The 23,834-nt window shown below is 41.5% G+C and overlaps 1 protein-coding gene and 1 long non-coding RNA gene across 3 annotated transcripts in view; one reads left to right on the top strand and one right to left on the bottom strand.

The window, feature by feature from the left end:
* Window positions 1–23,834, bottom strand: part of LOC129332365 (uncharacterized) — a 37,149-nt gene that overhangs the window by 1,255 nt on the left and 12,060 nt on the right. The window contains exons 1-2 of one of the 2 annotated variants that reach the window (XR_008597327.1): window positions 3,880–4,194; window positions 109–319 (exon numbers count right to left, since the gene is read on the bottom strand). This is a non-coding gene — a long non-coding RNA (uncharacterized LOC129332365). Of the gene's footprint in view, window positions 1–108; window positions 320–3,879; window positions 4,195–23,834 lie in introns of those variants that run through there. The other variant, XR_008597326.1, reaches the window with a different exon arrangement.
* Window positions 1–23,834, top strand: part of THADA (THADA armadillo repeat containing) — a 232,634-nt gene that overhangs the window by 199,592 nt on the left and 9,208 nt on the right. The gene's annotated exons all lie outside the window — the stretch shown is intronic.

Genomic DNA, 23,834 nt, shown 5'->3' with positions numbered 1-23,834 from the left:
CTTGCTGACAAGGAGGGAAAGAAGCTAAATAGCCTGGGATGAAAGGTCTATATATCTGTGGCCCTAATCATAAAAATTGCTAATTATGCTGCTATTATGGGGGCTTACCAGATATTCCTTTGGAATAAGATGGCAGCATATAACAAGCATCTGCTGGAGGACTATACGTTCCTAGTCCAAGTGATCCAAGAGGAGGCAATCAGGTTTTCAAAGCAGTAGATAAATGCTGGAAGGTACATGGCCAATTCTTCCACAAGGGCTCTAGCATCAGCAGTAGTTCTTCGGAGGCATGCAGGGCTCTGGTCCACGACTCTACCTACTGAGACAAGAGGCAGGATGGAATGTTTATCACTCAAGGGAGGGACATTATTCTCTTCAAAAATAGATGAATATTTATCCCAAAAGAGGAAGGATCAGCAGACTGTTACAGAGTGTTACCATCTGTACAGATCCTACCGAGTGTTACCATCTTCTCAGCAATCTTGACCTTTCTACAGGCAGCAGCAGTATAGAGGTTGCTACTCCAGATACCAACCCATACAAGCATCAGTATCCTAACAGTTGCCCATATCAGAGGAGTAAACCCATAAGTCGAGACAAGGTGTCATCGATGGGGAGCAAGGATCTGAGTTTTCAGTGATAGACTTAACCCACTTTTACGCAGCCTGGGTGTCCATCACCACAGATGTTTGGGTATTAGAAGTTATCAGGAGCTGTTATAAAACTGAGTTTAACAGTTCACCATGTCTGAGTCTTCCTTGTAAATCTACTTGAGATACGTCACCTGAGCTGGCTAAAGAGTTGTCAGCACTGCTACAAAAGGGAGCGGTGCAACAGAGACCAGTATCCAAACCTAGACTGGGGTTTTATTCAAGGTTCTTCTTAGAAAAAATGGGGTTTTAGACCCATATTAAACCTGAGGGACTTGAATACGATGATCAGAATATATAAATTTAGAATGGTAACACTCAACATGGTATTGCAGTTGCTACCCCTCAATTCTAGGTTTGTAGTCTTTGATTTTAAAGATGCTTATTTTCATATTTCTATCCATCTATCCCACAGAAAATTTCTAAGATTTCAGTATGGGAAAACTACATATCAATACCAGATCCTATCATTCGTACTAGCTATGACCCCAAGAGTATTTACTATGTGCATGGCTGTAGTAGTTGCACACCTGAGAACTAGAGGTTGTTCTGTTTACCCATATCTGGACGGCTAGTTGATTTCTGCCCACTCTAAAGAGGCCTTATAGGAGCACATAGACCTGGTTTTAGAGACATGCCAATATTTGGGGTTAATGGTTAATAAGGCTAGGGGGCACACTGTGACCATCTCTCAACCCTTGGTTCCTGGTTGAAGAGTGAGAGAAGTTTACATATCAATGTATTAGAAATGAGGGCAGTTCGTTACGCACTTATCTCATTTGCAGATATCATGCTAAACAAGCATGTCCAAATACTTACGGACAACTGTACAACAATGTTCTACATAAACAAGCAGGGAGGCACTACTTCAAGGACCTTTGTCTCAAATCCATGTCAGTCTGGAATTTTGACACTGTGACACAATGTCTCCCTCCAGGCCATCCATGTTCTGTGGACATCCAGTCTCATTGCAGACAGGCTGAGCTGACTTTGTTTTTCCACATACAAATCATAGAATCATAGGGTTGGAAGGGACCTCTAGGGTCATTTAGTCCAACCACCTGCACAATGCAGGAAATTCACAAATACCTCCCCTCCCCACACCCTCAGTGACCTCTGCTCCATGCCCAGAAGATGGCAAAACAGGATCCTTAGCCAAACTGGCCTGGGGAAAATTGCTACCTGACTCCAAGGTGGTGATTGGTCTTACCCTGGGCATGTAAGAAGGGGCCACAAGAACTAAGCACTGATGTAACTCTTCCTACCCTCCCTCTCACGATCTGCTAGGTTCACAGAATCAGCATTACTGTCAGATGGCCGTCTAGCCTCTGCTTAAAAACCTCCAAAGAAGGAGAATCCACCACCTTCTGAGGAAGCCTATTCCACTGAGGGACCTCTCTGTCAGGAAGTTCTTCCTAATGTTTTGCTGAAAACGCTTTTGATTTAATTTCAACCCATTGGTTCTGGTCCAACCTTCTGGGGCAGTGGAAAACTCCACACCATTCTCTATATGACAGCCCTTCAAGTACTTGAAGGTGTGGTTATCATATCACCTCTCAAGTCATCTCCTCTCCAGGCTAAACATTCCAAGCTCCTTCAGCCTTTCCCCACAGGACTTGGTCTCCATACCCCTCACCATCTTCGTTGCCCTCCTTTGGACACGTTCCAGCTTGTCTATATTCTTCTGAAATTGTGGTGCCCAGAACTGAACACAATACTCTAGGTGAGGTCTAACCAGAGCATAATAGAGTGATACCATCACTTCACGTGATCTGGACACTACACTTCTGTTGATACAGTCCAAAATCCCATTTGCCTTTTTAGCTACCACATCACACAGGCCACTGAAAGAGTCATGTATACAGCCAATTTTCCAACAATGGGGATTCCCAGATGTAGCTCTGTTTACAGCAAAGGAGAACAAAAAGCCTCCATTGTTCTGTTCCAGAGGAGGAATGGGCTCAGGGTCCCTGGGAGACACTTTTCAGTTAACATAGTCAGGATACCTGTTTTATGTCTTTCCACCCATACCCCTCATAGCTCACACCATCAGCAAAATACAGATGGAAAAGATGAATTGCATAGTAATAGTACCCTTCTGGCCATGTCAAGCAAGGTTTCACAGATTGTTTCTGATGGCATGGCTGATTCTGCAGTAGGTGGTTTTCCTCATGAAGTAGCAGAATTTGTATTGAATGCTAGAAAGCCTAATACTAGAAGATCTTATGCCCCTAAATGGGATACATTTATAGGATGGTCCAGGAGTAGATACACATGCCCTTTATCCTCTGTTTTGGAATATCTTTTGAGCCTTAAACATGCCGGGCTTTCTTCCTCTTCTATCAGGGTATATCTGGCTGCAATTTCAGCATTTCACTCCCTTGTAGTCAAAAAGACAGTTTTCTCACATTATAAGTCTGAACTGTTTCTGAAAGGGCTTTAGAAACAGGAGGAAAGCAGCCATGGGTCAAGCGGTCCTGCAAATGCTGTATACTCCTGCAGAGGTAAGGGGGTCTCTGCTGTCTTTTGCTGATCATAGCATCTGTTGTACTTTTCTGGTGGGTCTGAATACTGTTTGTAAGTTGTGCCTTTTCTGTTTGTAAAGCACAACTTACTGTTGTGCCTTACAATACTGTTTGTAAGGCACAACTTACAAACAGTACTCAGACCCACCAGAAAAGTACAACAGATGCTACGATCAGCAAAAGACAGTAGAGACCCCCTCACCTCTGCAGGAGTATACCGCATACCCTGCAGCTGTGGACAAGTTTACATCGGGACCACACAGTGTAGCATCCATACAAAAATAAAAGAACATGAAAGACACTGCAGACTTGGCCATCCTGAAAAATCAGCAGTAGCTGAACATAGCCTAACTCAAACAGGACACAGTATCCTATTCCAGGACACTAAAATACTGGACAACACTTCCAACTACTTCGTTGGAAGTAGCCATTGAAATTCATAAGCATAAGCACAATTTCAACAGGAAAGAAGAGACTTTAAGAATGAATAGAGCATGGTTTCCAGTCCTGAAAAACACCAGGCTAACAAAATACTGTACACCCTACAATAGCCCTGCAGAGAAGATTAGCATATCAAGCACCAATCCATATGCAGAAGAACCTCAAGATACAGTGAAGCCTCCCTCCATTAGCATTCCACACCCTGGGAAACTCTTACAGGATGACTCAGCCCAAATTCACCTTCCTGAGTAGATATAAATTACCTGCCAACATCTTCTCCACACTGTGACACTGAGAGATCTCTGTCTTTTGGTGCTACGCCTCTGAAGATGCCAGTCACAGCTGCTGGCGAAATGTCAGGAACTACAATGCCAAGACCATGGCTGTACAGCCCGGAAAATCCACAACAACCATCAGAGAATCTGTTTAACAGATTGACCTTTCCCATCAGCAAGACCTGCTGGCTAGGATGGGGTATGTAGCCTCCACATGAAGTCTCCCAGGTTCCATTTTAAACCCCACATCCATCTTGGAAAATGTATAATACACAGATGGTTGTTCTGTAGTAATGATTTAGCCAGTGCAATAGGTTTTAATGACTCAGAAGGACTGTCTGCTATGTGTAGTGACCTCTGCCAAGGGGGCGGGGGGGGGACTGTTAGATCTTTCTCAGCTCCTGGAGCTGAGTCAGGCACTTGTTGGAGCAAGCTTATCTTTCCCTTTTGAGATTCAACACCCTGTAACACCCATTCCCAAATGAATCACTAAGGATTAGATGATCATGGTTCAGCTGCGGTAAAACACACCTTTATATGCAGTGGCAAATAACCATTTCAAGACTTCCTTGTACTCAGCTAAATATGTTAGTTATACCTTAGTTCCTGAAGAATGAGTTCCTTTCTATATCACACAAAGCTAAACTTGATAAAGCAATGAAGTGTCTTGCAGCAAAGATGGACACATTTGTTATGGTACAAGCTTACAAGGGAGGGAAAGTGGCATGATATAGCCCAGTCTCGTCAGATCTTGGAAGCTAACCAGGGTTGGTACTTGGAAGGAGAACCTCCAAGGAAGATGCTGCAGAGGAGGGTAATGGCAAACTACTTCTGCTTCTCAGTTGCCTTGAAAGCCCCTTGCTAGGGTCACCATAAGTCAGTTGTGACTTGATGGTACTTTAAATGCTCAAGCTTACAAGAGTAAGAATACACTTCATACATTTGACAAATTGTTACATTCGGTTAGTAGATATAGATAAACAGAAATAATAGGAAAGGGTGGGAAGATGTTATTACAAAGCAAGTCCCAGCAGTTCAAGAGACTGGCATGTCATGTTGCTATGAAGAAAACAATATCCAGACAAAAGAGTAAGCGAGCCAGTAAGAGTGGGTGAGACCCACTCCCGACTGATGATGAATTGGCAAAGCAAGATTAATAGTGTAATAAAATTCTAACAAGGAACAATTGCTTTCTGTAGGAACATAGCCAATATTTGTTGAGCTCAAGTTCGATAGCATCAAATTTGCATATGAATTCCAGCTGAGCAATTTTGCTGTCCTGGAAATCTAAAATTCTCCCCCAATGGTTTCTCAGTATATATTAGAGACTTTTTAATGTCTGGTTTGTCTCCTTTTAGTCTCTTGCATAGACAAGTGAGTCCAGTTTAGGCCATGTAAATGGCAGAAGGGCACTTCTGGCATGTGTGCTTTAAAAAGGCAAACCATATCAAGGTACACATGTATACATTCTATGGATGAGGGCTTAACAAATTGAAATTTAATCTCAAAAAAAGGAGGTGCTACTGGTAGTGGGGAGGGTATCTCTAGTTCTGGATGGGGTTGGATAAACAGGTGACAGTGGTGACCAGGGGCACCTTTCACCAGCTCTAGTTTGTGAGCTAGTAGCAGTCATTTTTGAATAGGAAAGATCTTACCACTGGGTACATGCCCTGGTAACATTTATATTAGATTACTACAGTGCACATTCTTGAGGGGCTGCCCTTGAAGACTGTCCAGAAGCTGCAGTTGGTACAGAATACTACACCCAAAGTGTTAAGTGAAGTAGATCATAGGGACTGTATCACTCCAGTCTTGTTCCATCTACACTGGCTCCCAGTTTGTTTCTGGGCCCAATTCAAGGAGCTGGTATTGACCTTTAAAGCTCTATAGGGCTTGGAATCAGCAGACCTTAAAAGACCATCTTCTCTCATATGAACCTACCCGTCTACTTGTCATCTTTGGAGGCCTTGCTTCAGGTGCCCCCACCATCTGATGCTAGATGGGTAGCAACCCGAGCAAGGATCATCTCAGTCAAAAGTTTGGATCTCCTTCCCCGGGGAGAGTCTCCTGTATACACGCACATGCATGCACGCACATGTACACACTCATACACATGTACACACACACACACATTTTAGATATTATTTTAATTTTTTAAATGTTTGCTTCCTTGAGGACCCTAATTTGGGTGGAAAGGTGGCATAGGAATGTTTTAAATGAATAAATAAAATGCACTTGGGAGGCTTTAATAGATATGACAAGGCTTCATATACATTTGATGAAAGGAGGGAGATGCAGAGGCTTAATCAGAAGATAACTTTTCTCCTAACTGAGATAAAGAACAGCAAAAGAGAGAAAATGTCAGCCTTCAAGCACAGATCAGTGGGGAAAGTATTTCAGGTCATATTAAACTGTGTGGAGTGCAGCACTCTTAATCTCCAGCATGTGAACCACAGAGAAGCCACATGGCCGTATGGAGAACAGAGTATTTGGTTTACCTGGTTTATTCTGCTTTTGTTACAAGTAGTGGTCTACAACCTACTAGGCAAGTTCTGCTACCACAATATTTCAGTAATGCAGAAAAAAATGAATCTGTGATCTATCAATATTTGTATGTTGGAATGAAAGTGATACATAACTGTTTCCAGCACTGGAGAATTGAGGTATCAAACAATCTAAGAGCCAAACTACAAGTGATGCCTGACACTAGTTGGACACTTGTCAGACTCCCTCAAGTTCTGATGGGAAATGTAGGCATCCTGGTCTTGCAGCTTGGCTCTCCGACTGCTGTCCAATGGACTTTTCAACTGTCACTTGTCCAACATTCCGCCAAGCTGCCTACATTTCCCATCAAAACTTGAGGGAAGCTGACAAGTGTCTAACCTGTGTCAGGCATCACTTGTAGCTTGGCTCTAAGGCAGGGTTCCTCTACATAGTGCCTGTGGGTGCCATGGTGCCCACCAAGAATTTTTAGTAATTGGACAGGGCCATGTGAGGCTTTTGTTCAGCAGGTCTTTTGAATAGCCATTGGCTGTACGATTTTTTAAAAAATGTAGCAGCAGCTGCTGCCTGCACACAACAAGAATCTTCACTGAATATGTTAATTTTAAAAGACACCCTGTTAAGCAGAGCTTTTGCCAGAAATGTTGAAGAGTTACTCTTGAGAGTTAAGCATCACCTCACTCGCTGCTATTTTGTTGTTGGCTCCAACTCCTACAGCAGCTATTTTGTAGTTTTGCCCACCACAGTTTGTCAGTCACAGCTCTTCCAGAGCTCTCTCAGCTCCACCCACCACACAGGGTGATTGTTGTGGGAATAATACTTTGCTGTAGCATTTAGTTGTCCTGAAGGGCGGTATATAAATCGAATATTGTTAATAGTACCACCTACAGGATAAATAGGGTTGAGGACCCCTGACATGGTATCGCAAAAGGAGTAAATATGGGAGGGGGGGTCAGTATTGATATACCAAATAGATGGCTAAATTGACATTATCTAGATATACCTAATCAAATTAGAGAATCCCAAATAAAATCAGAATACCACATGCATTAATGCCAGATAAAACCGAATTCAGTTTTATCCTGTAAATGCAGCTCAGTTTAAAACTGGCTGGCTGCTTCTCCGAGATGTTTTTGTTACTTTGTTTCAGGAGGAGTGAGTGAGCGGCCATTGGATGTGCATTGGGCAGCTGGCTTTTTTCTGGTTGTGTCCATTTAAAGACAGGAGTAGCTTGCTTTGCTACTTGCTAGTATTTCATTATGTATTAAGAGTTGTTCTTGTTCTTGTGGGGGTGGGGAGTTGCTTTTGCAGTTACTTGCTGTTTATTTACTTGTTACAGTGTCCCTTGCTTCAGTTTGGTTTTGGTGGGATCCTCTGGTTTGATGTTAGTTCCCTTGTTTTGGTTTTGATGAGATCTTCTGGTTTGACATTGGTTCTGGTGGGATTCTCTGGTTTGATGTTTGTTCCCTTACTTCAGTTTGGTTCTGCTGGGATTTCCTTGCTTTAGTTTGGTTTTGTTGGGTTTTGTTGGTTCAGCTTGCATTGGGAATGGTACTTGCACTGGGACTGGCTTTCAGCGAGGGGTTGCCTTTGCTTAAGGTTTCTTTGCCCTGGAAAGCTTTGGAATGTTTTCCCCCATAGTAAACAATGGAGAGTGGCTGGGGGCAGCTTGATCAGGGGCCCATAGAACTGGACCCCTGGGTCCAATCTTCCTGAAACTTGGGGAGTCTTTAGTAGACAGGAAAGACTAGTTCTCTGCAAATTTGGTGGAGTTTGCTTGGAAAATGCCCCCCATCCCTCTGTTATTTTTTCCCATAGGGAATAACGGCTAGATATATTTGGGATTCTTTAATTAAAACTGATCTGAATAGAGAATCTGACCTGCATTTCAGGAATGCCAAATATTTATGGTATTCCTGATATCCAGATCTGAATTATACCTTTTTTTTTTACTGCACAGTGCACACCCCTAAATAAATGCTGAAGAGGCCAATTGTGGCCTTAAGTTGCATGGTAGCATTTAGTTTTATACCTCAGGCAAATTGAAGAGAAGAAATGGGAGATTGTTAAGTGCCTTGTTACTACGGCACTTAGGCCCAGATGATTGCCATGTTTTTATATGAACAGTGATGCCTTGGTCCTGTTTTTGTGTCATAGAACGAGTGTGTGTTAAAACCATAATACGAAATGCAAGGAAAGATAAACTCTGAAATATTATACTTGAGTAAAAAGTAGAAACATTGTGTATGTAAGAGGAATATCTAATCTAGACTACAATATAGAGTTCAGTTGTGCCTGTTGAGACTTTAAAAAATAAATCTACGTTAAAGAACATCTGGAAGTTTGGAAATCACACTTGCTACTTGTGATTTGACAGCAGCTTCTGTGGTGACAGTGATGAGATCCAGGGACAACATTGAACATCACAAAGATTCTCCTATCTTTCTCTTTAAGTGATTTACTAGATCTTCAAAGAGTGTGTAAGTGTGAAAACTCTCTGCTCAGATACACATTTAAGACTAGAGAAGGATTTAGGAGGAAAGGTGAAAAGGATGAGTAAACTGGGATTAAAGGAGTTAATAGGCAGTCAGACACAGTTGGCCTTATCCCTTTTTAGGTTATCAGAAACTGGCATGCTTAAGCCACACCATTCTAGTAGCCCATATATATTAGACTAAGGTCTTGACCTTAGCAGATGCCACATTGTCACAGTGCTCTGAATTCTGAAGATTGCTTTGGTGGACCAGTGCCTGCTTCATCAGTGTTATCCACAGTTGGGGAGATGGACACACATACAGGGAGAAAGGAAAATAAATTGTAAACAGTGGGATCAGAATATCATGAAATACAAGAGATGTGGTCTGTGGCAATTCTGTGCAAAGCCATGAGATAAACACCATTACTGTTAATTCGAGCTTTGCATTTCATGGCCTGTTTCCAGTTTTTCCCTCTATACCCATGCACATGTTTCTGCCTACCTGTGATCTGCCAACTGAGAATAACACCATGCATCTTATGAAACGAGCTCGTGTCACAATAAAACTTAATCTGCCTCGGGAAGGCTACTCCTCAGGAATATGCCACATGGTCTGCTCGTCAACATGAATGATGCTGCTGCTTATTGTTTAGCCCTCCTGTGTGTTCTCCCCTCAAATATAATCAAAAGAATCTTCATATACATACATGTAGTAGATGGGCTAGCACAATTTTAAATGTAAGATAGGTCACACCAAGTAGAATATAGCCCAGTAAGTTCAGTTAGAGTTTCAAATCATTTTAAAATCTGCATTTACTGGATAAATATATCCAGAGTTAACCAATATGTAGTAAGTGCTAAATTCTTTATTCCAGAATGAAAAGGCCTTAACATTGTATGAGACACTTGCAGATGCAAGCTCTTAGCCAAACTGGAATAAGTATATTTTTTGCTAAGTTGTCTTTTCAATATCGGTACAAGGCTTCCATGTTAAAAGCACCCTGAAGTGTTGGAAGCTCTCTAGGATACTTTAGATAACAAGTCTGAAGACAAATGAAAATAAGGGTTGAAGACCTATATAGGTATTTTTAGTGACACTTGAGAGTATAATTGAAAATACAGTGAGATTCCTTCAGAGAAATGACAGCTGCTGAAGTGAGAATAGTTGAAGTCCCTTTTCTCAACTGAAGCGATATGCTGATAGAGTTGAAAGGGTCTGTCATCCTGGAAGAAAGCTGCTCAGCAAAGCAGAATGGGTTGCAAGTTTTCAAATAAGAGAAAATAATACAATGGTAAGTAAACAAGGAAATGAGTTCTAAAGAATCTAGTGAAACTTCCAATAAGTGAACATATATTCTATTTGTCCACAATAGTTTGCTTCAGTATGTGGTGTTTATGGCATTTTGCAGAGCAACAACCTCCTTTGAAACCTAATTTGATGAAAGCAATACAATAATATACAAACATGAGCTGTAGTCCAAGAGCCAGGAATTATGCATACACCCGCCTTTATAAAGATCTGGTAACTCCAGTTCCTCTGAAAAACATTAGAACAGTAAGAAGCCAAGAAGTCCTTGATCCTGGTGGGACTAACCACTGCATATCCTTCTCAGGCCCAATTTTGTGTGTCAGAACATCTAAGGCAAAGAGGAAATGTGACCCATCTGTTTGTATGGCTGTTGTAAAGGGTAGAGCTGAGTGAGCAGGACTGCCCAGGTTCTCCAAAGAGGTGGGTATATGCTTACTATGAGGCTATAGGTTTGTGGCCAGAATAATAGTATAGATTTAAGACACGTGAAAGACACAGGAAATGCTTGATGTATTTGGGACAGCTGCTGAAACACAACACACTGCATATGTATCGTTGACTAAAATGTATTTAATGCGATGAGCATTTCTGCCAAGTATCAAGCATACAAAACAATCAACTCCCACATTTGCTTCTGTGCCATGGTTGTTGTTATGCACTCTCATACGGCATTTTTCTCTTATTTTATGAGATCAAAACTGAAGTTATCAGGCCTTTTTTAAAATAAGGTAGCCACAGTATCTCCAGGAAGTTTAGTAACACTGTGCAATAATATGTTCTGGATATTCATCTAATGAAACAGACATACACCATCCATTACTAAACCAAGAAGTGTTTATATATCTTAAACACAGATTTTAACTACCCCGTGCCTGGTGCAAAAATCACGTGCACAAATAAAACCAGTAACTATACATCACATAAAATTATCCTACAGTTTGTGTATTCCTACTGATGGGTGAACCCAAATGTTAAAAGCCTCTCTGCGCTTGTGGAAAACTTTTAGGCTTCAGGTAGTCTCTAGGAGGAGGGAAAAGATTAGAATTCAGAAGCAGCTTCTTTGTTAGAAATCTTCTCATTAAGACATGTAACAAAGATGGTGTAGTAAAGACTTCTCGGTAACTGACAGGTACAATTCTAAGTTACTCCTTTCTAAATCCATTGAATTAAATGGTCTTAGCATAGCATAACTCTCTTTAGCAATGCACTATATTTATCTGTTCTTCCATGATAACTTTTTGCTTATTATTTGTGATTCATAGTTTTCTGCAACATCTTCGTCTTACTTTGAGTGTTAAAGCAGACATTATATATTTTTAAATCTTTCATACTTTGATTTCTCTTGGCTAAGTTTTAGAAACAGGTTTTTTTTTTAAAAAAAAATGATCATCATGTATTTACATAAATTACAAAATTAGCTCTGCTCATAAGAACAGTTTTAAATTTATTTGTATTAACATGCACACTCCAAGGAAGTTATAGGGACATCCGTTATCCATTTTCTTTATTTCTTGATCTCCAGCTATTTGCTTCTCCCATTAAAAGTAATAATTCAGAATATGCTTTGTCACACCTGTCTGTTGTACTGTAATAGTTGCTGCTTTTCTATCCATCAGTAGATAAAGTGTAGTAAGTCTATCTCAGCAGCTGAAGGACATATATATAAAATATATGGACAGTACTGTATTTTTGCATATCATTTGGCATGTAGGACAGTTAGCTTTACAGTGCCACCTGGTGGGAATCTCTTCTCTAGTACTGAAATTTCCAATAAATCCCTTGATTGTTTCAATGTATTTTGCCTCTGTTCTGAAGCTTGTATGATGTCACAGGCTAACTGTAAGGTAATGTACTCCAATGCAAATTTCTATTTACCATGCATAAGTTCATATTTTAGTAGCCTTAATATATTAAGAACTTTGTTGATATTTTTTGTGATTATTTTTGATAGGGAGTCAGGGAGACAGTGCCTTTATCAGAGAAACATTTTTCTTCCTCTAGAAATGTGTCTTCGTTATCATATATGTGCATAAATTGTCCTATAAGAACTTCATTACATCAAAACAAGGTATGAATTAGAATTAATATTATGTTGATGGTAAACACACAGATACTCAACTACAGGAAAACCAAGATATAATAAGCAAGCATGTTTAGACTGTAACAAATATAAATAAATCTAAACAAAGTCTGTAAAATGATGTCTTGAAAAGTGCCCAAGTATGAAATATGCATAGCATATTTCATACCTAGTATGGAATATTACACACAGAAACTTCCATTTAATAAATCAAAAATGAATGGTGGGGGAGCGAGGAGAGTTGTATAATTTACTTGGTCAGGGTGTGGCTAGAGAGAAGCAGAGATGTACTGCTACTTCTGTGTCCTAGGATGAATTGTCAGTACATTCTCTTAGAGCTTGATACTATTTTGTACTCTAATAGTGTATTAGGTAGCTTCTGGTACAGGCAAAAGAGGATTTTAGCAATTGTACCATTTGTGCACAGATAGTTAACATACACACTGCTTGTTTTCAGCAACCCCCTCTGAAGCCCTTTCCAAATTTCTGAATCTAGTGTCCCTTGGTTTTCTTTTTTATTTCAAATAACTTAGTGTACCAAACAAATATTGATCATTTTTCTTGAGAAAGACAAACACATACAGTGCTGAAACTGCTTTTAATTTCAACATCTGACATGTTGTATACATATTATGGAGGCTTTGTGTTTTTTATTTTTAAATGTGAAATGTGATGAAGCTCTAGTTGTTTGTAGAGTCCTGGCATATACAGAATGAAATTTCCCTGCCAGATCTTCCTAACATGAAACAATGTATCTCTGCACCTAAGAAAATGGCCAGTAGAAAAGGGAGGTTTGCCACATCCTGTGAAGAGCAACAAAACTGGCCTCTGTGTGTGTCATGGATTAAGGTGCTTATTATGTACAGTGCCAAGTGGGAGATAAAAAGTTTAAGCTTCAAAAGAAGGGAAAATAGAAGAAAATTATGTTGGTTGCTTGGCAGTCATGCTAGGTTCTATACATTCCATAGGTAAACAATTATTTCTTCCAGGTTTTTTTTCTAGCTTAAGTTTTATCGGCCCAGCTAAAATAAACATGGTCAGGAATCTTAATTTAAGGGGGCAGTGAGGAACGTGGAAAGTATTGCCCCTACGTTTTCCTCTTGGTAAGGAGCAGTTGTGGAGATTGTGTATAACTTGGGATGGAGCAGTGATGAAAGGAGGAAATATGGTCTGTTAAGTCAGTGTTCAGCATTAGTTTGACCTATCTGGCCCATCTCTCTTTCAGTCTCTATCTCACTATGAGCCAAAACACACGTTAAGAAAAACCTAGGTTCAGCACGTGTTCTCTTACCTCAAGGTTTGCTGGGATCTGTAGGCGTCCTGGAAGCTTAAAGTTTAGCATTTACAGAGCAGCAAAAAGGGAAAGGGAAATACAGGCGCCTGTATTTTAAGCTTTAAGCTTGCAGGACGCCTTTAAGCTTCCAGGACGCTTACAGATCCTTTAAGCTTCCAGGACTTTAAGCTTCCAGGACCCCTACAGATCTTTAAGCTTCCAGGACGCCTACTTTAAGCTTCCAGGACTCCTACAGATCCCGGCAAACCTTGAGGTAAGAGAACACGTGCTGAACCTAGGTTTTTCTTAACGTGTGTTTTGGCTCTTATATTACACCTTTTTTTTCCATTTTGGAACTCAGAACATCTTACATAGGGTTCCCAGAAGGAGGCATTGACCAGACCCGTTCCTGCTTAGTTTCAGCAAAGTTGCTGTGAAATGTGCCTTCAGGCTATTCTCTGAGACCCTGGTAGCCAACCACTGGCTTATGCATTCTTGAGCATAAATAGGCAAAATGTCTAGGGGGACACGTTGCAGAAAAGGTTTAACATAAGAGGTGTCATAGATAATATTTGTTCATGTCTCTGTAAATCTGGCAAGACTGCATGCCTTAATGCATTTCATCAGTAAACTCTTTACAGTTAAACCAATAACTAGCGAATTTGAAGGGGGGGGGACCTAGAATAAGCCCACCGTACTGGTAGCAATCGTGACAGATCTCAGCATCCAGAGTAGAATGCAGAACAGGCTCATACTGTAGCCTAAACATTCTTAAGCACAGTTCATGTAACCTATTAATCATGTGCTGCTGTTCCATCAAAAAAAGAAATTCTTTATTTCAGAGTTCAAGATTGAATACCTTATTGTTTTGTTAGGGAAGAGTGTAATCAAGCTTAGTAGAAGTATTAGTTCTGTAATTGGGTTATGCATACAAAATTATACTCAAGCAGTAAATTTTGTAACAATGCTTTGACAAGGTAATTTTTTTTAAAAGAAAAAAAAAGACTCATGATCCCCTCAGTAGTCAATCCTGATTTCTTCCCTCACTGAAGTAACTTCTGTATAACACATTCTGTGGCTTTCTTGTATGGCAGAGGCCTGTCTATGTTGCATCATGTGCAAGAAACAAAAAGTCCTAACTGGCAGTAGATTTGCACAATTTTTACTGGCATGTCATCAGGCATTATTTTCTTTCCCAGGGCTTGTCAGTTCTTAACGGCCAGGTCACCATGGAGCCTAACAATTTCACTGCAGCACCTAGTATTTTTAGCAATGCTTTTATTGTAGCATCTCAAGGAGAAAGTACAAAACTTATTTATTATTTCATATCAGAATATGCTTTGCTGTATCACATAAAAATACATATGTATTAAGTTCTTGTCATTGTTTGTATGTTAACTTTTCACAATCTGGCCACCAGCTGGGCCAGGTAGGCTCAGAGGCACAGAGCAGCAGCAGGCCTATGCTGAGAGCTGAACGCTTGGAGCTTGGAGCTGGAGCACAGGGCTTGCGCCTAACAGCAACACATTCTTCTCAACCTCGGCCTAAATAGGTTGAGCAGTGGCTTGGCTCACCAGCATCTGCTGGCAAATGTTGAGGCTCTTGAGGCTATCCTGGGCTCTAGTCAGGATCCTGCGAGGAACTCTGTGTTCTGCTCTGAATCTACAGGGAGGTGGTGCACAGCCAGCCTGGCACTATGCTTTCTCTGTGCTACCTCTTTGTGCCACTATTCCTGCTGAATGGAAGAGGGCCATGGGGGGGGGGGGGCTGTGGGCACGAGTTCTTGTCCTCCCTGGGAGAGATGTATTTGTTATTTCAGGGTCTGGTGGTGGAGGATCACTTGCAGGATCTGGCAGGGCAACCTCTGTCTAGCATTGCAGGAGTATGGTCTACAGGTTCCTATGCAGCATCAAGCCCTCCCTGACCTTGCTGGCTCTCCTGGTCCTCTTGGCCCCTTGGGCTCTTCCTCTGAGCCATCCAGGTCAGAGTCTCTGGTCTGGTCAGAGGGCTCATCAGAGGTGGCAATGATACCATCCAGTGGTGTGGTAGATGACTTCATCTGTTAACCACTCGCTTTCAGTACTGGCTCCAATATTCAGTTAAATGGAACTTTTAAATCACATTTTCAGAAATGGGAGAAGTTAGGCTAAGGTTCACTGTTAGCTTCTTGTTGTAGCGTTGATAACCTTTTGTTGTAACGTTTTAACCAGGGCTATCCCTATATTTATTTATACACAACGCTTTTCTCATAGCTTGAATAAAATTACAAGAAACCGAAGAGGTCAGGATTAAGTTTTGTAGTAGCAATAATTAGAAAATACGAGTCCAAAAGCACAGGATGGAAGCCACAGGCCAAGAAGCCTTCAGCTCTTGCCCTTCAGTTTATGCCCAAAGATTCACACTTTTGACAACTCCCAAACTTTATAACTTTCTGGAACAGGAAGGGAAAGATAAATCCTCAGCAAGATAGTGCAGGTGGTAAATATATTTCTCCCACTTTTTCCCTCTGTGCTAGTTTATTTCAAGAGCATAGATCCAAGAGTAGCTAAAGATAAAACGAATGTAGTATACTTTGTCTTTTGGAGTGTATTCATGTAATTTATATTGTGAAAAGGGGAGGGAGGAGGAATGTAGGAAGAAACAGGTCACTTTTGGGAAAGAAGGCCTAAGACCATCCTGTCCAGAGATTTAATGTAATATTTCCTTCCCTTTGCTAATCACTTTTTTAAAATTTTATTTTACTTCGTTTATACTCTTCCTCTCTTCCCAGTACATTCAATATGCTGCTTTAGAAACTATAATTTGTATTCCAATATACAATTGATATCTAGAAAGTTTAGAGGTATATAGGTCGGTAGATAGTATCTTACAGGTTTTGTGCCTGATCTGCAAGGAACTTCTGCAACTCAAGGGTGCTTAAAGAGCACTATAGGTAGTTTGTGCTGGCAGTTTTGAATAGGGCACAGCAAAGAAATATGATACAAGTAAACTGTGTACATAGCCCTTGGATCATGGGCATAAATTCTACACGAGGTTATGTATTTAGATCTGTATCTCACAACTCTCTGAAGTGTCATATTATGAGTATCACGCCTCCAGTACTGGATATTCTGGGAATCAGTGTGATTAGAGTAAATATTATTGCTGACTGCCAGGTAGAAAACTTGTTTGTACTGGATGTGTGCTGCTCCTTTTTATTTTTACTCAATAGTAAGATAAAAACTTTCTACCCATGAAGTAGGTAGGTAGGACTGTAAACCCACTGGGTACTGTCCAGCTTGATGGTTTATGATTTTAAAAAAAATCTAATTCTGGGAGAGGGGAAGAGAAGGCAATTAGCAGTATCTGTTTGTGTTCCACTTATGGCTGGCTGCTGGTGGTATTCATTAATGGTGGTGTTGGCATTGAAGTACATATGTTAAGCTTTGACAAGTGGCATTTCTGGTGCACAGAATATGATGCAAAGCAAAAATGAAGCAAACTGATAACTGAATTTTTAGCTCATATATTTTCCAATTTTCTTCCTTGTTTTAAACTGTGTTGTTGCCCAGCATTTCTTTATTTGGTTTAGAAAACCATAGTAAAATATGCCTTTTTCCTGACTTAGCCTCCAATGAATGCATAACCAATGCTAGTCTAAGTCTTCAAAGGGGAAGTGAAAGGGCAAATGAGATCCATAAAAATTCCTCATTAGTGAAATTTAATAAATATTTTAATAGCTAGTCAAACATGCAACAAATATTGATTTTTCTGCTGACTAATCAGATTTTATGTAAGGTTATAAAACTGGCAAGTAGTATAATGTCCTAAGCATGTTCTTTCTGGAATTCCTACTAGCTGCAGTTGTTTTGTAACATAACCATTTTTAAAAAATTAAATATAGAAAGGGATAAAGACTCATTTTATGCTATGGAACATTTTTTTTCAGTAGCCTAAACCCATTGTTATACTTGGAAAATGCTGTAAGAATGGGTAAGAGGTATCTGAAGTTTTTTTTTGTTACAGATATAGCTAGAAATATAGGGGAACCATTTCTGGATTTGACTAAGAAGATCCTAGAATAGGTCTTTAGACACAGAAACAGGGCTAGCCTGGTCTCATGGCTAGATATGCCAAGGAGGGACTCTAGAGGTGCAACCTTGGAAGGAAACAAGAAACAAAGTAGTAGCATAGTTGTATGGTCTTGTGTAGATTCAAAGAGCCATCTAACCCCTAACAATAGATACTACATGTTGAAGGTCCAGGCGCAGACAGCATCTAAGAATGGCAGGAAGATCTAACTTTACAGAAGCTGAAGATATGATTCAAGGATGAGTGTATTAGTTGAGGGCCGAATAATATTCATACATTTGAGAAAGCTGTAATCACTAATTTTACATAGATTGTGTTAAGATAAAGTGTAGCAAGGATGAACTAATGATTTGAGAAGAGATTTCAAATATAGATACCTTGTCTGCTGTTTGGAGATATAAGATGTTTAGTTATCCAAGAATGTGAGCCCTTATCAAGAAGGACAGTCCATTATTGTTAGGAGATGGTTCTGAAACCCATAAATAGGAGAAGATGACTTGATTGAGAGCTTCTTAGAAGTGGCTTATTGCCTGTGACCTTCCTATCTTTGGGTAAGATACTTTCCTGGATTAATGTAATTAACTGCTCTCTTTTCATAATCTATGTAGTTATAATGGATGGTATGCTTTTCTATTGATGGAGCTAATATTAGGAAAGCTGAAAAATCATGTTTTAATACAGGCTTAGAATAAAAGCAGAGATTCTATCATTGTATTTACAATACCAGTAATGAAACATAAATGTTTATATGTGGTATATCTCTTTCCAGGGATTACATGATTTGATATAGGAAAGCTAACTAGATGCTTAGGGCATCTTAAGTGCATGACTGTAGCTGAATTAGGCCTAACCAGAGTCATTGAGAACATTTTTCAATCCAAAGATTCCTTTGGGTTTTGTCAAACACACCAGTCTTGTATATAGATAATAGAATTGCTGGTAAATTTTGGTGGTAAATTCAAAGCTCAAAGTTTTGCAGGTTGATTTTGAATTGAACTTAAGACTTCATGTCTGTCTCCACTCCACTCCTAAAGGGATCTGTGAATGGCTTCTGACAAACTGTATCTCACTCATAATACAGCAATGACATCATTGTCATGTAGCTGGGACTTAAGGTTCATCAACACTGTTCTTGGAAGGCAGCAAATTGACCATTCTCAACCATTCCCTCTCTCTAAATGATCCATTGGGCTTATCAGAGCTGTAGAGTAGGGGTGTGCGCTTCGGGTTTCCAATTTGGGTAAAATACCCGAATCAGACCTGATCTGTAAAGATTCAGGATTTCCGAATAGGGGCCAGCATGCTAGCCCCGATTTGGAAATCCCGAATCAAAGCTTTCCGAAGCATTTGTAATGCTTCAGAAAGCTTTGGGGCCAAGTTTAAAGGGCCCCTTTCCTGCCATTTGCAAGCAGCAGGGCCCTTTAAATATCCCCCCAGCCCCAGCCCCAGCCCCCTACCCCCACTTACCTTGGCCCTGCCGCTGGTGGTAGAGGCGGCGTTGGCGGCAGCATTGGCTCCGGCCCGCCCTGTAGCTCAGCGGAGGAAGCAGACAAAGCCCGTCCTGCCCCTCAAATGGCCGCTGTGGATCTTTTCAGGATGCACACCCCTAGTGTAGAGTACCAGAGAGAAACTCATTCACATCCCACAGAGGTCCTTAACGATACTATTATTTGGACATACTTTGTCATTCAGTTCTGGATTGGCATAGTGGTTAGTGTGTCAGATTAGGACCTGGAACAACTGGTTCATTGACGGTCTTCCTGTGCAGTCCCACATGGGACTGCACATGCGCAGGCCTGCCGATTTCGGAGATTTCCATAGCTTGAAAACGCCAGGGGGCACTGTCGCCTCTCAGTGCACAGGCACAGCCACTTTCCCCATCAAAAATGGCTCCTAAGAGGTGGAGCGCCGCTGGCGTACCCTCAGTTCCTCTTTTGCCGCTGATGGCAAAAGGTTTCCAGCTCTTCCTTTGTCAGCATTCTCTGAACAATGTTGGATACTTCTCTTTTCAAACACTGTGTGTCCTGTAATAGGAAAATGACGATGTCGGATGGCCATTCAAGTTGTCTGTTTTTGTTTTTGTTTTAATTTTTATTGGTGAGTTTATATTTCATATTTAATACATACATTCCCATCATATCTAATTTACTCTAACCCCCACCCTTTCCTCCCCCCTCCTTATCGACTTCCAACAGCTTTCCAACCCTTAACCCTTCTTATTACTTAACTTGACTTCACTTATATTCTTCTATAACACATATATCATAATATTTCTTACTCTAAGCATATTCAAATTGTTTTATATATATACTATATTAAAATCACTAATCCACCAATGTGTCCATTTTACTCTTCCTTGATTAAACTCTATATTCTAAGTAAGATTTACTTAAACATAATACTAGCTTAGATTGTAATAATTAAATTCCCCCTTAGTGGTAAAGTCGCTTATCTCTTCTGTTTACACCATCACATTTTAATAGTTCTCAAACTGCCACAGTTCTCCCTTCACATCCCATTTTTTTTCTAAATATTGTTTCAATTTCCCCCAATCAGCAATAAATTGTCCTGGATCAAGATCTTTAAGTTTTCTTGTCATTTTGTCCATGCCATGTACAGCAATTTATAAATCCAATCTTCTATAGTTGGTATTTCTTGTATTTTCCATTTCTGCGCGTACAAAAGTCTTGCTGCTGTAGTCATATAAAATAACAATGTTCTGTACTGCACTGGAACACCTTCCATTCCCAAGTTCAGTAGCAACAATTCTGGGTTCTTATTTATTTGGATTTGTAAAATCTCATTAATTGTTTCAATTATATCTCCCCAGTATTGCTTAGCTACCTCACAAGTCCACCACATATGATATAGTGACCCTTGGTGCTTTTTACATTTCCAACATTTATCTGACATGTTAGTGCTTCCTAGAGCAATCTTCTTTGGTGTTAGATACCATCTATTGATCATTTTGTATACATTCTCTTTAATGTTGGTACAGGTTGAAATCTTCAATGTATTTTTCCACAGGTGCTCCCACGCCTCCATTGTTATTTCTTTATTGAAATTTACTGCCCACTTCACCATCTGGACTTTTACTATTTCATCCTCCGTATGCCATTTTAGAAGTACTTTATAAATCTTTGAAATTTCTTTTTTGCCTTCTTGTAATATCACTTCTTCTAATTCTGAGTTTTCCATTCTTATTCCTCCTTTTAAACAGTCCGAATTGAAAAGATCTCTGATCTGTCTATATTGAAACCATCCATAACAAGGAGACAGCTCTTCTTCTGTCTTTATTCTTATTGTTGAATAATACAAGTTGTCTGTATTGCCTAGGTGAGACCCACAACACAGAGACATGTAAATATTGCCAAGCTTTCACTTTGAAGGCCAGGACAGAGCGGGAGAGCAGGCTGCAGGCATCCCTATGGAAGTGGGCTATGGCAGCTACAGATCCACTGGCTGCGGCAAAACCATCTGCCCCGTCCAGTTCCGCGACCCAAGCCGTCCTGCGATCGCCTGGATCGAAGACACCCTGCTCCCAAGTCAGTCCAGGATTGTCAGGCTCAAAGACGCCCCATTCTTGTCTCATTATCGAAGGGACTCCAGATCCCCCTTGCTTGTCTCATCGAAGGGACTCCAGATCCCCCTTGCTACGTGCTTATTCATATGCAGGTTCGAGACAGACATGGCAACTTTCAGAAGAGGGACCTGCGAGGTCTGAACAGTTTCGGTCCAGTGTGTCACCACCATCTGAGTCACCAGAGAGGGAGATTGGTCCTCCTGATGAAGTATCTTCTACGGATGACTTCAGAGCACATAATGAGCTTCTCCAGTGCATGGCCTTTTCAGCCTGGCGGGCACAGAGAGACGGCGATGAGCCGCCTCCCCCCATGTGCCTTCCCGCCAGGCAAAAAAGGAGTGCGCTGGTAGTTCCGGCGCAGGCCAGAAGGTGGGTGCTGGTGGCGGCCGCTGGGCCTGGCGGGCACGGGGAGGCAGTGACGAGCTGCCTCCCCTCAGGGGGCGGGGGGTCTGGCCGCTCACCAGAGGCACCCTCCATGTGCCCGCCTACCAGGCTGAAAAGGAGCATGCTGGTATTCCCGGCGCAGTCCGGAAGGTGGGTGCTGGCAGCGGCCGCCGGGCCTGGCGAGCACGGAGATACGGCGACGAGCCGCCTCCCATCAGGGGGCTGGGGGTCTGGCCGCTCGCCGGTGGCACCCCCCATGTGCCCGCCCACCAGGCCGAAAAGGAGCGCACTGGTATTCCCAGCAAGAAAGGAAGGTGGGTGATGGCGGTGTCCGCCGAGCTTGGTGGGCACGGGGAGGCGGTGATGAGCCGCCTCCCTTCAGGTGGCGGGGGTCTGGCCACTTGCCAGTGGCACCCCCGTATGCCCACCCGCCAGGCTGAAGTGGAGCGTGCTGGGATTCCCAGCGATACATGAATGGTGGGTGGTGGCGGTGGCGGTGGCTGCCGGGCCTGGCAGGCACGGGGAGACAGCGGAGAGCTGCCTCCCCTCAGGGGGCAGAGGGTCTGGCTGCTCGCCAGTGGCACCCCCATGTGCCTGCCCGCCAGGCCGAAAAGGAGCGCCCTGGTATTCCTGGCGCAGGCCGGAAGGTGGGTGCTGGCGGTGGCCGCCGGGTATGGCGGGCACAGGGAGGCGATGACGAGCTGCCTCCCCTCAGGGGGCAGGGGGGTCTGGCTGCTCGCCAGCAGCACCCCCCATGCGCCCACCTGCCAAGCCAAACTGGAACGCGCTCGTATTCCAGGCGAGAAAGGAATGTGGGTGTGGACGGTGGCCACCGGGCCTGGCGGGCACAGGGAGGTGGCGTTGAGCCACCTCCCCGCAGGGGGCAGGGGGTCTGGCCGCTCGCTGGCAGCACCCCCCATATGCCCGCCCGCCAGGCCGAAGTGGAGCGCGCTGGTATTCCCAGCGATACATGAATGGTGGGTGCTGGCGGTGGCCGCTGGGCCTGGGTTCAAAAAGGAGATTTGAACCCTTATCTAAGAGATTCCAGGCATATGATTGTTAAGTACCTATATGGGTGCAATGAATGTGGGTATGATACTGGAAAAAAGCAGCGTTAATCATTTCTAAAGTGTATTCCATGTGATTATCTAACAACAGTAACACTTGGCTTTTAAAATATTTGAAAATAAACAGTTTTGCTTAGTGCCTTCTATTATCCTAATATTCCTCCTCTTGGTTTGGAGAAAGTATTTCTACAGCTATAAACAATTGTTTCAAAGACAACAATGTGGCTGTTCTTTTTGACCCATTTTTATTGAATTAACTGGGCCCATTGTTTGTCTATAGTTTCATTAAATACAACCTGTCCTTCTGCAATGAACACTGTTTTTTGTGACGAGATTAAATTATTATTTAACAGTTCTTCAAATAAGGCATATAAGAGGAAAGATCAGTAAACACAGAATGGTACCATTTCTTTATTCTCATTGACTGTATCCCTATTTTCAAAACAGCAGTTATGCATCATGTTTCTTACTTATATTTTGCTCTTTGGTAAAGTTGAAAATAGCCTATTGGCATGCTCTTATAATTTTCCTTGAGGGGAAAAAAGCACAGTTGTATATTTTGAAGGCACATAATAGTCTACCAAGAGAAATGTTTACATATGGCATGATGAAAAGTTTTGTGGTGTATTAATGTGTGTGGGGGAGGTCGTTTTCTGCATTAAATGGATTAACAGAGAAGACTCAAAATACCATAGTTCCTATTTTTTAGAAATGTTCTTCCTGAAGATTAAAATACCTGGGAGGGTTTTTTAAATCAACTTTTTAAAAAAGAGGTATGTGGTATGCATGCCTTAAAAAGTTCTCTTGTAATTGTTGACTTGAAGAAACAAAAGATGCCTGTATTTTAACCAATTGAATAGTTTGATTAAGTAAAATATTTACCTTCCATCTGACTGACATTTTTGCAGTTTAGAACTTTCTGAATTCTGGAAACTAATGAATGGTTTTTTCATCATTACTGTTGTGAATGAACCAATTTAAATTTCTCCTTTATAGGTCATTAAATGTTGAGCTACTTCTAGGCTTTTATATTGGCTATTAGTTGGTTGCTGATATTTTATTGACATTTTTTTCAGTGTGTGGCCTGAACTCAGACTTGGACAGGAAATAAATATTTAGGGATGGAATATTAGGACCTCTGGAACAAGTGCATTTCCACCTCATTTAGACAACTGTCCCAACACAGATGTTAATAGTC

This window comes from Eublepharis macularius, chromosome 1 (genome assembly GCF_028583425.1).
Source record: "Eublepharis macularius isolate TG4126 chromosome 1, MPM_Emac_v1.0, whole genome shotgun sequence".
Taxonomy (NCBI): domain Eukaryota; kingdom Metazoa; phylum Chordata; class Lepidosauria; order Squamata; family Eublepharidae; genus Eublepharis; species Eublepharis macularius.
Note: the sequence above shows the minus strand (reverse complement) of the source record. Positions and strands in the feature narration are given on the sequence as shown.